The following is an 11166-nucleotide window of genomic DNA, read 5'->3' on the forward strand; positions in this document are numbered from 1 at the left end:
TGTTTGCAGGACCAGCCCAAAAAGTCAAGATCTACATTAGAAAGATGTAGGGGGTTTTGGTATTTTTTTTGCTCACTGGGCAGGAATTGCTACAATTGCTGCTTTGAAGGTCTTGCCTGAGTAGTTGTCCTAAAATACAGAAAAAAACCCCACGAAAAACCCAAAAACCAAATCTGTGTTTTTGCTGAATGAAGCCACATTGTATCTGTCTTTCAGAAAGGAATAAAGAAAGTACAGATTGCCTACCGAAATCAGTTCACTACTCAAGCACAATTTTCAGGCACATCCCCATATTCCCTCTCTCCCAGCAGTTCAGAGCTGCATTGCACAGTGCTTGCTGTGCTCCTGAGAGCACAAAGCAGGCTGGCCTGCTGCCCCTGAATATTTCTGCAAAACACTCTGCATTTCCTACCTTTGCTCTGGCTCAGTGCACAACTCCAGGACTGCAGGCGCTTCCTCCCAGAGCTGTGGGAGGCAGTGTGTCCTGCAGATGTGACCTGCCGAGCTGACAGCGCCTCCCGCTGGCCTTGGTTTCCCTGGCAGAACTGCCGTGCCTGAAGGATGCTGCCCTGGGCTGGAGCCTGCGCAGCAGCCGGGCTCCCTCCCCCTGTGCCCAGAGTGCTGCACACACCGCTGACCTTTCCCAGGAGTTACAGGGCACCTGGCACAAGAGTAGCAATCCTCAGCCAGGGAGCTAGCCCTCGGCTGCTCTTTGCCTTTCTCTCCTCCTGGCCACACTCCAGACGGCCAATGCCAGCAGTCTGTGCTGTGCCCAGCACGGCTGCGCTTCCCCATGGGACCAGCCAGCTGCCAGTTCGGCTCTGAGAGCAGAGGATATGCCCGGTGCCAGGAGGAGGCACCCAGAGCCGGGCTGCTGCCTCTTGCAGCTACAAGGGCCTCCTTCAAGCCTGCCTCTGCCCGGGCTGAGGCTGCTCCGGGCTCTGCCAGGGCTCTGCTGGGGCTCCACCCTGGACAAGGCTGGGCTCACTCTCACCTCGCAGTCGCTGTCAGCTCTGCACCAGATCCTGGAGACCTTTCAGAGCACCCTCACTGGTCTTCCTGCTTTCTCAGTTGAGCAAGACTCTCCTCCAGCCAAAGAGATTGCACTGAGGGATGCAAATCCAAGTGGCAGGAACCCAAATGCTCTTGAGTCACGACCGAAGGCTGTCACAGTTGAGATGTACAAGACACAACACTCCGTAGTTCCCACAACAACAGCCAATTTTACTGAGTGCAGTTCTTTTTTATACGGTTGTCAAAAACCTGCGCGGTTGCTCTCCTAACTGGCTGAATGTGGTTACCACCACCCAGCTCAGTGGCCAAGAGCTTCCTGTGTCCACGCTTGCCAGGGATTGGCTGGCGTTGTTTGTATTTAAATCTCCCAGCTTTCAAATGCCTTCCTCCTAGGGATGTTTACATCTTTTCCCTAATGGCACAGACTGGTGGATATATAATTACGGTATCTCTGACTGTGAAGCCTCCAGGCCAGATGTTAGCCATCATGGAAGGCCTGCATCCACACAGGATGGCTTGGCTGCTGCCTCCTCCTTTGGTTTTGCCTGCAAATGCCATTGCCCTTTCTGCCTCAAAGAGAAGTTCCTTGGCTGGGCAAAAAAAAAAAAAAAACAAAAACAAACAGGCCAGTGGGCCATATTCCAAAGGCAGTGTATTCTGGTGAAGATAAATGAAGAAGAACCTTCCCCACATAGAAACCACAGCAAAAAAAAAAACAACAGGCCATAAGTGTGACTTAGCACCATTAAGAAACAACTGGCAATCCAGAAGGAAATGTTGAATTTTCTGAATGATTCAGAAGGTGGGGAATCTTCCAAGTGAGTTGAGGTTTGAGAAACTTTATTTATTTAAAATCCTATTGTACAGTCCTAATCTACAATCTTGCTCTGTGCTGGTTGTGAAGCTAATGTCTTGATGTGATTGTTACATTCTTGTCTCCACCTTCCTCTTCATTGAAATGATGAGTGGTGCCAGAGTTGATGCTGGCTTGGCTGATGTAACAAATGGATGCTGTCGACAGGAAAAACAAACAAACGAACAAACAATGAATCATGATTTTCCAAGTACAGTGCTTTATAGGCTCAATCAGGATTCCTCTGGTGCATGAAAGATGCAGCAAGAGGACCAACGGGGCCATTTGCACCTCAACCTTCATGTGCAGGACCTTGCCATCACAGGCAAACCTGGCCCAGAATCCCACTCATCTCTGTTCTGGTGTCTTCATCTTGCTAGGATTTTTGCCCTGCCAGGGCTCTGGAAATGGTGCTTTCTGTCCTTGGGGTTTCTTCCTTTCAGGAAACTCCAAAGACTCACATAGGTGCCTCTCTTTGAAAGACGGGCATCATGCTAATTTCCACAAAGTGAGAGAGCAGTGTCTACCTTTCCATGCCCTGCCCCTCCTGTGCTGGATGGCACAGGATGGCTCCTTTCCTTCTTTCCTTCCCAGCAGGGACAGCCGAGTGGCACTGGGTCCTGCAGTTCCCTCTCTGCCACACAACCTGGCAGTAACCCTGGGGCAGTTCCTGTCTGCTTGACCATGCCAGGCAGCAGATGGGGCTGGGAAAAGTCTCTTTCAGCTGCTTCTGTTTGTGTGGCAGAAACCTCTAAGAGTGGGGTGGGGGGCACAAAGCAGGGCCCCTCAGAGGCTCACAGTGAGCCTGCCACAGCCGCTCTTTCCCACAGCCAAATCTCTGACTGCTCGGCCAGGACTGGCTTCCTTGGGTTCTTCCACCACCATTTCATGCCTCTGGACCCTGCACTGCTCTACTTCAAGTCTTTTGCCGTTAGATAAAACTGAACACACCACCAAATTACACAATTGTAATGTGACAGAAACAGTCAGAGGACAGAGCACCTCTCCTCTTAGGACAGACTGAGAGACCTGGAGTTATTCAGCCTGGAGAAGAATAGGTCCCGGGGAGACTTTATTGACACCTTCCAAACCTTCAATGTGGTCTCTGAGGGAGTGCAAGACACCTTTTTTTAACAGGTCCAGTTACAATAGGATGTGGGCTACCATTTTTAAACAAAAAGGGAATCGAGTTACAGTAGGTCTGAGGAAGAACTTGTTTACTAGGAGCATGGTGCAACACTGGCACAAGATACCCTGAGAGCTGGTAGGTGCCCCATCCCTGGAACCGTCCCAGATCAGGTGGCACAGGGCTCAGAGCAACCTGATCTCCTTAAAGATGTCCCTGCTCGTTGCAGGCCACTTGGACCACATGACATATAGAGCTCCCTGCCAGCCCAGCCCAGCCCAGTCCAGGATTCCTCACCCATTTTCATTTTAGCAGCACCAAGATTGGAGGTGGGGAGGAGCGGGGCTTATCTGATGCCTTGGACTTCAGAGGAGGAGGAGCCCATCCCTTGGACACTGTTTCACCTGCAGCCCTTTCACATTTTACCTGCAGGAGCTCCATGGCAGACCAGCGCCGAGCCTCGTCAGTCTGCAGGCAGCAGCTCAGGAAGTCCCGCAGCTGAAGCGAGAAGAGGTTGGGCTGCTGCAGCTTTGGTCTCCCTCCTTTGGCTATCTGGAGTTGAGGCTGGAGAAAAAGGAAACACGAGGCTAGGCCTGCTTCATTCACATCTGTAACTGCTCTCCCAGACCCCGTTGTTGAACCTCCACTCTGCAGTGGCAGTTTTTGTCCTGGCAGAGAGGCAGAGATGACTCTCCTGTACCAAGAAACACCATCTGCAAAGCGGCCACAGCTCTTCCGACATCCAGGAAATGGATGCCTTGGCAGCTGATTTCATGGACTGACCTGGTTAGGGGAAATTACATCACCAAAAGCGTGTTTGGTTCCTTGAGGATTCACACAGCTTGACAAGCTTTTTGGGAGAGGGATTTAGTTACATTAACTCTGTTTCAAAGAATTATTACAAGAAAGGCATTTCTGCAGGGATTGTTGGTCCCTTAAGTACAGCTGCCACAAACCGAAACTCATCAAGCTTTCTCTCCTGTTCTGGAAAACAATGGTAATTGGAAGAAAAAAAAAAGGGAAATCCACCAGGTATTCCTCAGGTAAGGAAACAAACATCTGGAATCTCTTATTCAACACAGACACATTAAGATGCATGCACAAATATATTGGGATGAAAATGCTTGTTTGGGCACACAAACGGGAAACACCTGCAGCTCTTTTTCTCAGCAGTCTGCAAGTTTCATCTTCTTTATGTGGCAAGAGGAAACCTTTTCATGGGCAAATCAGAAGAAGGAGAAGGGCTACCCCTATGGTTCCCCTCTGCTCATTTGGATGCTCTAGTTGATGCATTAATGGTATGCCATCTTAGAAAGTGCCAGGCAAGAAATGCGAGGTTTGGGCAAGCTCTCCATGATACCAGGCTCCAGCCTGGTCTTCATAAAAATGTCCATCACAATACCAACAGCTCAGTGCTGGTGGCACTGAAATAGATGGTGACCAAAGAGACTCTGTTATTATCCTCTTCAACCCAGAGGGAAATTTCCAAGCCTAAAAAAGCAAACACACTCCCCTTGAGTAAAAATAATTATGGCAGCTTTCTTTCCTTTTCCCATACCGCCAGAGGTCACAAAGGGGGTTTTATCCTGTCCCTCTGCAGCTGAGCTCAGCCACTAGACATGGTGGGGAGCTGAAATCCTCACTGTCATTAGAACTGTGCAAGTCAGGGAATGACCCTGCTCCTGCAGTAAAGGAACACAGCACCCGCATCAACCCCACACCTTGGATCCCAGCCACAGGCACCTGACTGCAGCTCATCAACTTGTTAAAGTACCAAGAAACAGCCAAGGGTTTGGAGTGCAATTCTAACTGCAGTCAGAGAAAAATGCATCCTAAAGCTATCCAGGCCACCCAGAGACATGACAGAAGAATGTACAAATTATTTGAAAGACTGGAAGCTCCAAAGACACACAGGATTTGGAAAATGTGCTACAGTATGCAGGAAAATTGATGTGCTGTGGTTAGAAAATGAAAAAGCTAGCAGAATTGCTTGGGCACTGCTTTGGTGGTTGTTTTTGATCTATTTTTCATTTTCTTTTTTATCCTTTTTTCTTACTTTTTCTATAAAATTGAACCTCAGAAGATTCAACCTCCATTTTGAAGGATTTTTATCACATATCTAACCATTTCATTAAATAATTCCTTTCCTCCCGAAACAAAGCTCCAACAGTGTTCAAAAAGCAAATGAGAAATGTCAGGCATGGCTGGAGGCAAAAATGGCAGGCTGCTGAACTGGTTACCTGCCACTTCCCTTCTGATGCAACCAAAACTCTACAGCAGATGCCAATGTGCTGCAGGGACATATTTAGAAAGGGACATTGGTGGAAGTGGTGCCAGCACATGGCAATGGGATTTTGTCCAGTGGCACACAGAACATGGGACAGGTGAGAAGGGCAGTGAGATCAGTAAGTGTTTGCACCTTACCCAGACAGGAGTTTGCCTCTGGCAAGGAACTTCTTGTTCCACCATTTCAATGCCCATGATTCCAAAAGACCATATGTCTGCTTTGGGGCCATATGGTTGACCTGTCATGACTTCAGGTGCCATCCACTCAGAAGTGCTGGTCACTGAGCTCCATCTACTCTGCTCAGGGGTGAGCTGAGCAAAGAGGCCAAAATCAGCTGTGGAGAAAACAACACACCATAAAAGCCAGCTCAAATTATGAAAGCAAGCAAAAGAATTCCACACTCTCAGTCTAAGAATGTGCTGTTGATGAATCTCCTGGAGAACTGTCCATGCTCCGTTTCCCTGGGGCTTTAGCCAAGGAAGTAGGAAACTGGCCACTTCCAGAAAAACCGAGGTTTTTAAACGCAGCTCACAGCAGTAGCCTTTATTCCCCTGAAGGTTTAGATTGTGCCTCCCTCCCTCCGGAAGGGACACATGCAGACCAACGCCACTCTTGTCTGCTTTTGGTTCCTTATTGTACCTCTGTGCACATTGCAACTTCAAGCCTTCAGCTTGCAGCCTGGGCCCTTGCACTCCCACCAGCACCATTTTTGGAGAGCTGGCAGTCACTCAAAGAAGACCCACACCCCACATCCCTGGAATACTGCTCCTGACCAGGAATATACTGACCCAGCTTGACAGAGCCATCGGTGCTGAGAAGGATGTTGCGGCTCTTCACATTTCGATGGATCACACGGTTTCTGTGAAGAAAATCCAGTCCTTGCAGGCACTGGGAAGGAAAACAGAAACAGGAGGGCAAAAATTAGTGATGGGAGTTCATCACACAAGACGGGAAACAACTCTAAATGATTCCCCTTCCAGGGGAATGGGGAGTAATGGCAGAACACACGGTGCCATTGAGAGGAAGAGCTTGCTGCTCCAACACTAGCAGAGCAGGACCTTTCTAAGGAGAGGCATGTCAGCTTTTGAAAGAGCAACAGCAACTGCTGTTGTAGACTGGCCCCCCGCAAACCAGCCAGAATGACTGCTCCCGCAGTGGATGTGCCCTCCATGCAGAGGACAAACAAGGGTTTGCCAAGAAAGAAAACATCCCTCCCTTTGGTGTGAAGTGGGTTACTTTGAGGTGGGAGGCTGCATGACAAAGGATTTATTGTTGGCCTCAGCACAGACTTGGAAACATCACATCAGTCACCTTTCAGAAGCAAACGTCATCCTGGGTGCACTACTGTGCTTTTTGAGACCTGTGAGAAACGAGTTGCTCTTTCTTTGCTATTAATTTCAAATCCTACCACAAGCACCTTTGCTTTTACAGGCGATGAATGCAGCGCAGACAGGCTCGAGGTAAGCATTTAGAGAGGCGAAGTGGAGCATAGAAAATACAAACACAAGAGACAGAGCAAGGATTTAACAGCAGGAGATCAGAGTATAAGAACAGAGTACAGTGAATGCAGGCACACTGCCACGCAATTCACTTGAAAGGCTCTTGCTTGCCCATAGCATTCTAGTAATACAGAAACAAAGCTTGGCACATGAAATCTCTCCAGTTCTGAGCCCCAGTTTCCCAGACAATCCTGCCCAAGCCCTTGGAAGCCCAGGTGGGATCCCTGACCTCCCGACTGACAGCTGCCATCTCATCTTCAGATAGGTAGGTCTTGCTGATGATATCTCTCAGAGTGCCTCCATCCATGTACTCCATAACCAGCCAGAGTTCCTCATCCACAAGGTAGCTGAAAGAAGGAAACAAGGGCGTGGATATGAACGTGCATGGCTACGTTGCTGTTTGGAAACGACAAGGGTTGATTCTTGTTTCCGGGTCCCTTTCTGACAAGGACAGAATGAAAGGAGTAGACATTCCCTCTATGCCGTGCAGTGTTTGCAGTCTATGTCGTCTCAAGGAGAAAGGTACAGCTATGAAAAAGAGATGTGTTAGATGACCAGCAAGTGAAAAATGCAGTTTAGTAACAGATAAAAAGCCTCTCACACTATGTGTTTCTGGAAAAAAAAGCACCTAGTCTTCCTGGCATGCAAAGCAATAGAAAAGAGGGAACACAATCAAGGGAAATCCTTGTTAGTTGATCCGCATGTAAGAGGACACTTGAAATAAATCAAGCCCCAGAACAACATGGTGGCAGTGAACTTACAGGCTTACGATTCATGATGAACTTACGATTTGGTAAGATATGGGTGATCCAGGTTTTTGAACAATTTTCAAACTACGTGTGCCAGGGAAAACTCATGCAGACAAGATGCACTCTCTTCCCATCCATTGGAGATGAGAAGAACAATAAGAAGTAATAATTAACAGCTCTGTTTTCTGCCAGGGACCAAAGTGGGTTTTTACCTTGCATATTTGCAGTAGTAAACAAACAGTCATGGGACAAAAGCATGACTCACCAGTCTAAACAGTTAACCAGGTTGGGATTCTTATGCTTATTCATGAGCATGAGTTCATTGACTAGTAGTTCCTTCTCTTTCAGTCTGTGGAGATTTATTTTCTTTATGGCCACCTAAAATGACATTGAAATTCAGTAACTTCAGAAGTTGGTGGCACGAGACCACAACACACACGGAGTGAGTGATTTTGGAATGACACAGCCAAGCTGAGCCAAAGCACCTTGTGATTAGACATTGGAATAATTAGGAACTGTCATTCCAACAGCCCATTTCTCTGCTCCCTTGGAGGCCAGTTTCAGGATGTGTGGCCACCGACATTTTACAATGTCCACCTGGTAGCAAAGATGTCTTAACCATAACCCACAAGGCTCTGACCGCATTCCTTCCTGGGATTCAAAAGTAATGCCTGCCTTGGTACTCGGTGGATACATCCTGGGCTGCAAGCGGGGCTTCGGGCTTTTAGGGATGCCTTGCAGGTCTCTCCCTATGTGCAGTTCCCAGGTGCAGCCCTGCAGATGGCTAAGGAACTGCCAGTAACATTCAGAAGTATTTGCTGGCAGCCAGAAATGAGAATACAGCTCTGAAGCTGTAGCCGCAAAGAGCAGTGAGATGTTCTAAGGCACCACCTTTGTTTTAGCAATTGAGAGCGAGCGAGCGCGTCCTTCTCTGAAAGGAACCGCTGCCCTCCTCACCTTCCTTCTGGCAGCTGAGAAGGACAAAGAATGGCCCAAATACAGTTTGCAGGCTGGTGCCAGTCTGTGCTTCTTGTGCCTTTACTGCACAGCTCCACCCAAAGCTCCAGCCACAGCTGACACCAGAGGGGAAAGCCCTCAAGAGCTGCAGAGTCTGCAGGGGCTGTTGACATTTACCTCTCTTCCTGCTGCCTTGTCAAGTGCCCTACAAACCTCTCCAAAAGTCCTAGAAACAAAACAAAGCAAGGAAAGGAGAAGCCATTTAGATCGTGGAGTGAAAGCCAGCCCAGGAAGTGCCTAAAATCTGCAGGACGCAGGAAGGGTCTGCCGGAAGGCAGCTGATGCATTTTCCTCTCAAGTGCATGGGCACTGGGCCTGTTCCTGGAGTGTTGGGGTTTACTGCCTTAGCTCAAAGACAGAGCTTATTCTTTCATCTCAGGCTGCAGTTTCTAAACTGTTGCAGTTCTTCTCCTGACCTTGGAGTATGTGCTTCAGCAAACTCTTGGAAAGAAATGTTCCTGAGAACCGTAATCTGACAGCTATCCTAGTGGGTAGTTTGCTTTTTCAGGCAAGCAAGATTCTTCTCCTTTCATTACTCTGGCTGTATGATCTGGAGATATTAAAAAGTGCTAAGGAAAATAACACAGAGCTGTCCCACACTGTAGAGACAAGGAGATCTTCCAGGTCCTGTTTCTTGCTGCAGGCAAGACCTTAGAAGCATGGAGATGTCTTTGACAATGCCTTTTGACCTTGCTCACAAATTCTGGCCAGTACTGAGAGGTTGAGCAATCTAACCTCAGTGTCTGAATATGTTTGCAGCTTGCCTGACTTCACACTTGATAGACATTCTACCAGCAAATCACCTGCCCATGGTTGTGTAGAAGTAACTGTGGTTGGACTCACCCGCTGCCAATGTTTTCCAGTTCATTGTACTTTGTTGCAGGATTTTTCATGTTCACTATTTTCCCTGAGGGAAACAAAATGCAAGATGCTCACTTTAAAGCAGAGATCTCAGCTTCCAGAAGATAAAAAAGGCAGCCCCACTGGGTGGGTCTCTGAACCCTTTGTGGTTGGCTGAGGAACAACAACAATAACCAGACAGATAACTCTGTAGCACAGATGGCCAACACAGAGAGTGATTTTCTACAGCAGTTCCTACAGGGAATCCTAAATGTCCCTGTGCCACCAAACTGAGGAGGAACATTTGGTACAGCTCTACTGACACATGCACACAACACACTGTCCCTCAGACAAGAAATACACCAGACGTACTCAGTAGCTGCAAGTACTTCTTAGTCTCCTTTGGCCGAGCAGCAGCTGTGTCAGTGCTGGAGATGAACAAACTGCCCAGGCTCCACTTCTCAGGCTGGGGAGCAAAGGCTCCACTAGACAAGGCTGCTGCTGCAGCAGGTTCAGTAACACTGCCTGTGTAGATCTGAGACAAGTAAAGAGTTTGTGTTAGAAAGGTGGCTGGCAAAGTTTTAATTTAAGATCCCTTCTCAAATGCAAGCCCACAGGAAGATGTTGTCAGCCACATGCAGGGCTCTTAAAATGGATTATTTGGATGGCCCCTTCTCAAACTGGTGGGTCAGTATCAAAGGCTGGTTTTACTCGAGTTCAGAGCCAGATTCATGTTCCATTCTCATGGATTTTCTGAAGGATGGCTGCCACAATGACCATTCCACTTCCTCCCCAGGGATTCCTTTCCCTCTCCAAGGGCTGCAGACATGCTTGTTCAAATGCTTTACCTCCTTCCACTGAGTCCTCTTTTCCTGGCCCATCTTCAGGACATGCCCAACCTGCAGCATCTCCGGTTGGGACAGCTCTTGTGCCTCACGCTGACAACGGGGCTTTTTCTTTCCAGTCATTTGCTGGAAGTCTTTGCGGGCTGGCAGGTGAGATGTCAAGGCTTCCACCTCAAGTCAAACAGAACAAAGCAGTCAGAGACTACAGCTTGTCCCTGTCAGCCAAGAGTCATTGACTGTGAGGAAAGGGAGAGAACAGATTTACAAGACTACAGACAGCTTGTTTCAATCCTCCGTCTGGGTCACCATGTCCCACTGTAAAAAATACCTCAAGAAAGAAGGAGTGCAGGAACAGGCCAGCAGGAATCCATTTGAATGACTGTTAGCCAAAAGGCCAAAGGACTAGCCTCACTCTCCAGGGCAGATGTTGTGATTCAGCACACCAGAAAATGTCCTTCAGAGTGGCTGTGATGGACCCTACAGCAGGATGGCACTCAGAGGCACCACCCCACCCCCTGCTACTCTACACTGGAAAGGCAAGAAGGGCAGAAACCACTAGACTGGTGACTGCATTGGCTATTGCTTTTTTCACTCACTTGCTTTTGTACAGCCTGAAGCAGGGGATTATGTTTCTCTCTGATCATTTTTATTTCTTCCTCCAGCCTCTTCTCTCTTGCCTTCATCCTAACCTCAATTTCCTTCAGCTCTGCACTGATGTTGTCCTTGAGGTTCTGTAAAAAAGAAGTGAAATGTTTCTTGAGTGGAGTGTGTGTCACTTTTGCACTAACCTGGTTTTGTTGATCGCCTCTCTGCTGATGGAGATTCATCTCCTCTTGGACACTTCTCATGTCTTCCTTGTTCCTCCTCTTCACTGCCATGATGGCAATCTGATCTTCAGGCAGCTCTACTTGTGGCTCTGCCTTGATGTTCTGTAGA

Source organism: Cinclus cinclus, chromosome Z (assembly GCF_963662255.1).
Source record: "Cinclus cinclus chromosome Z, bCinCin1.1, whole genome shotgun sequence".
NCBI lineage: Eukaryota > Metazoa > Chordata > Aves > Passeriformes > Cinclidae > Cinclus > Cinclus cinclus.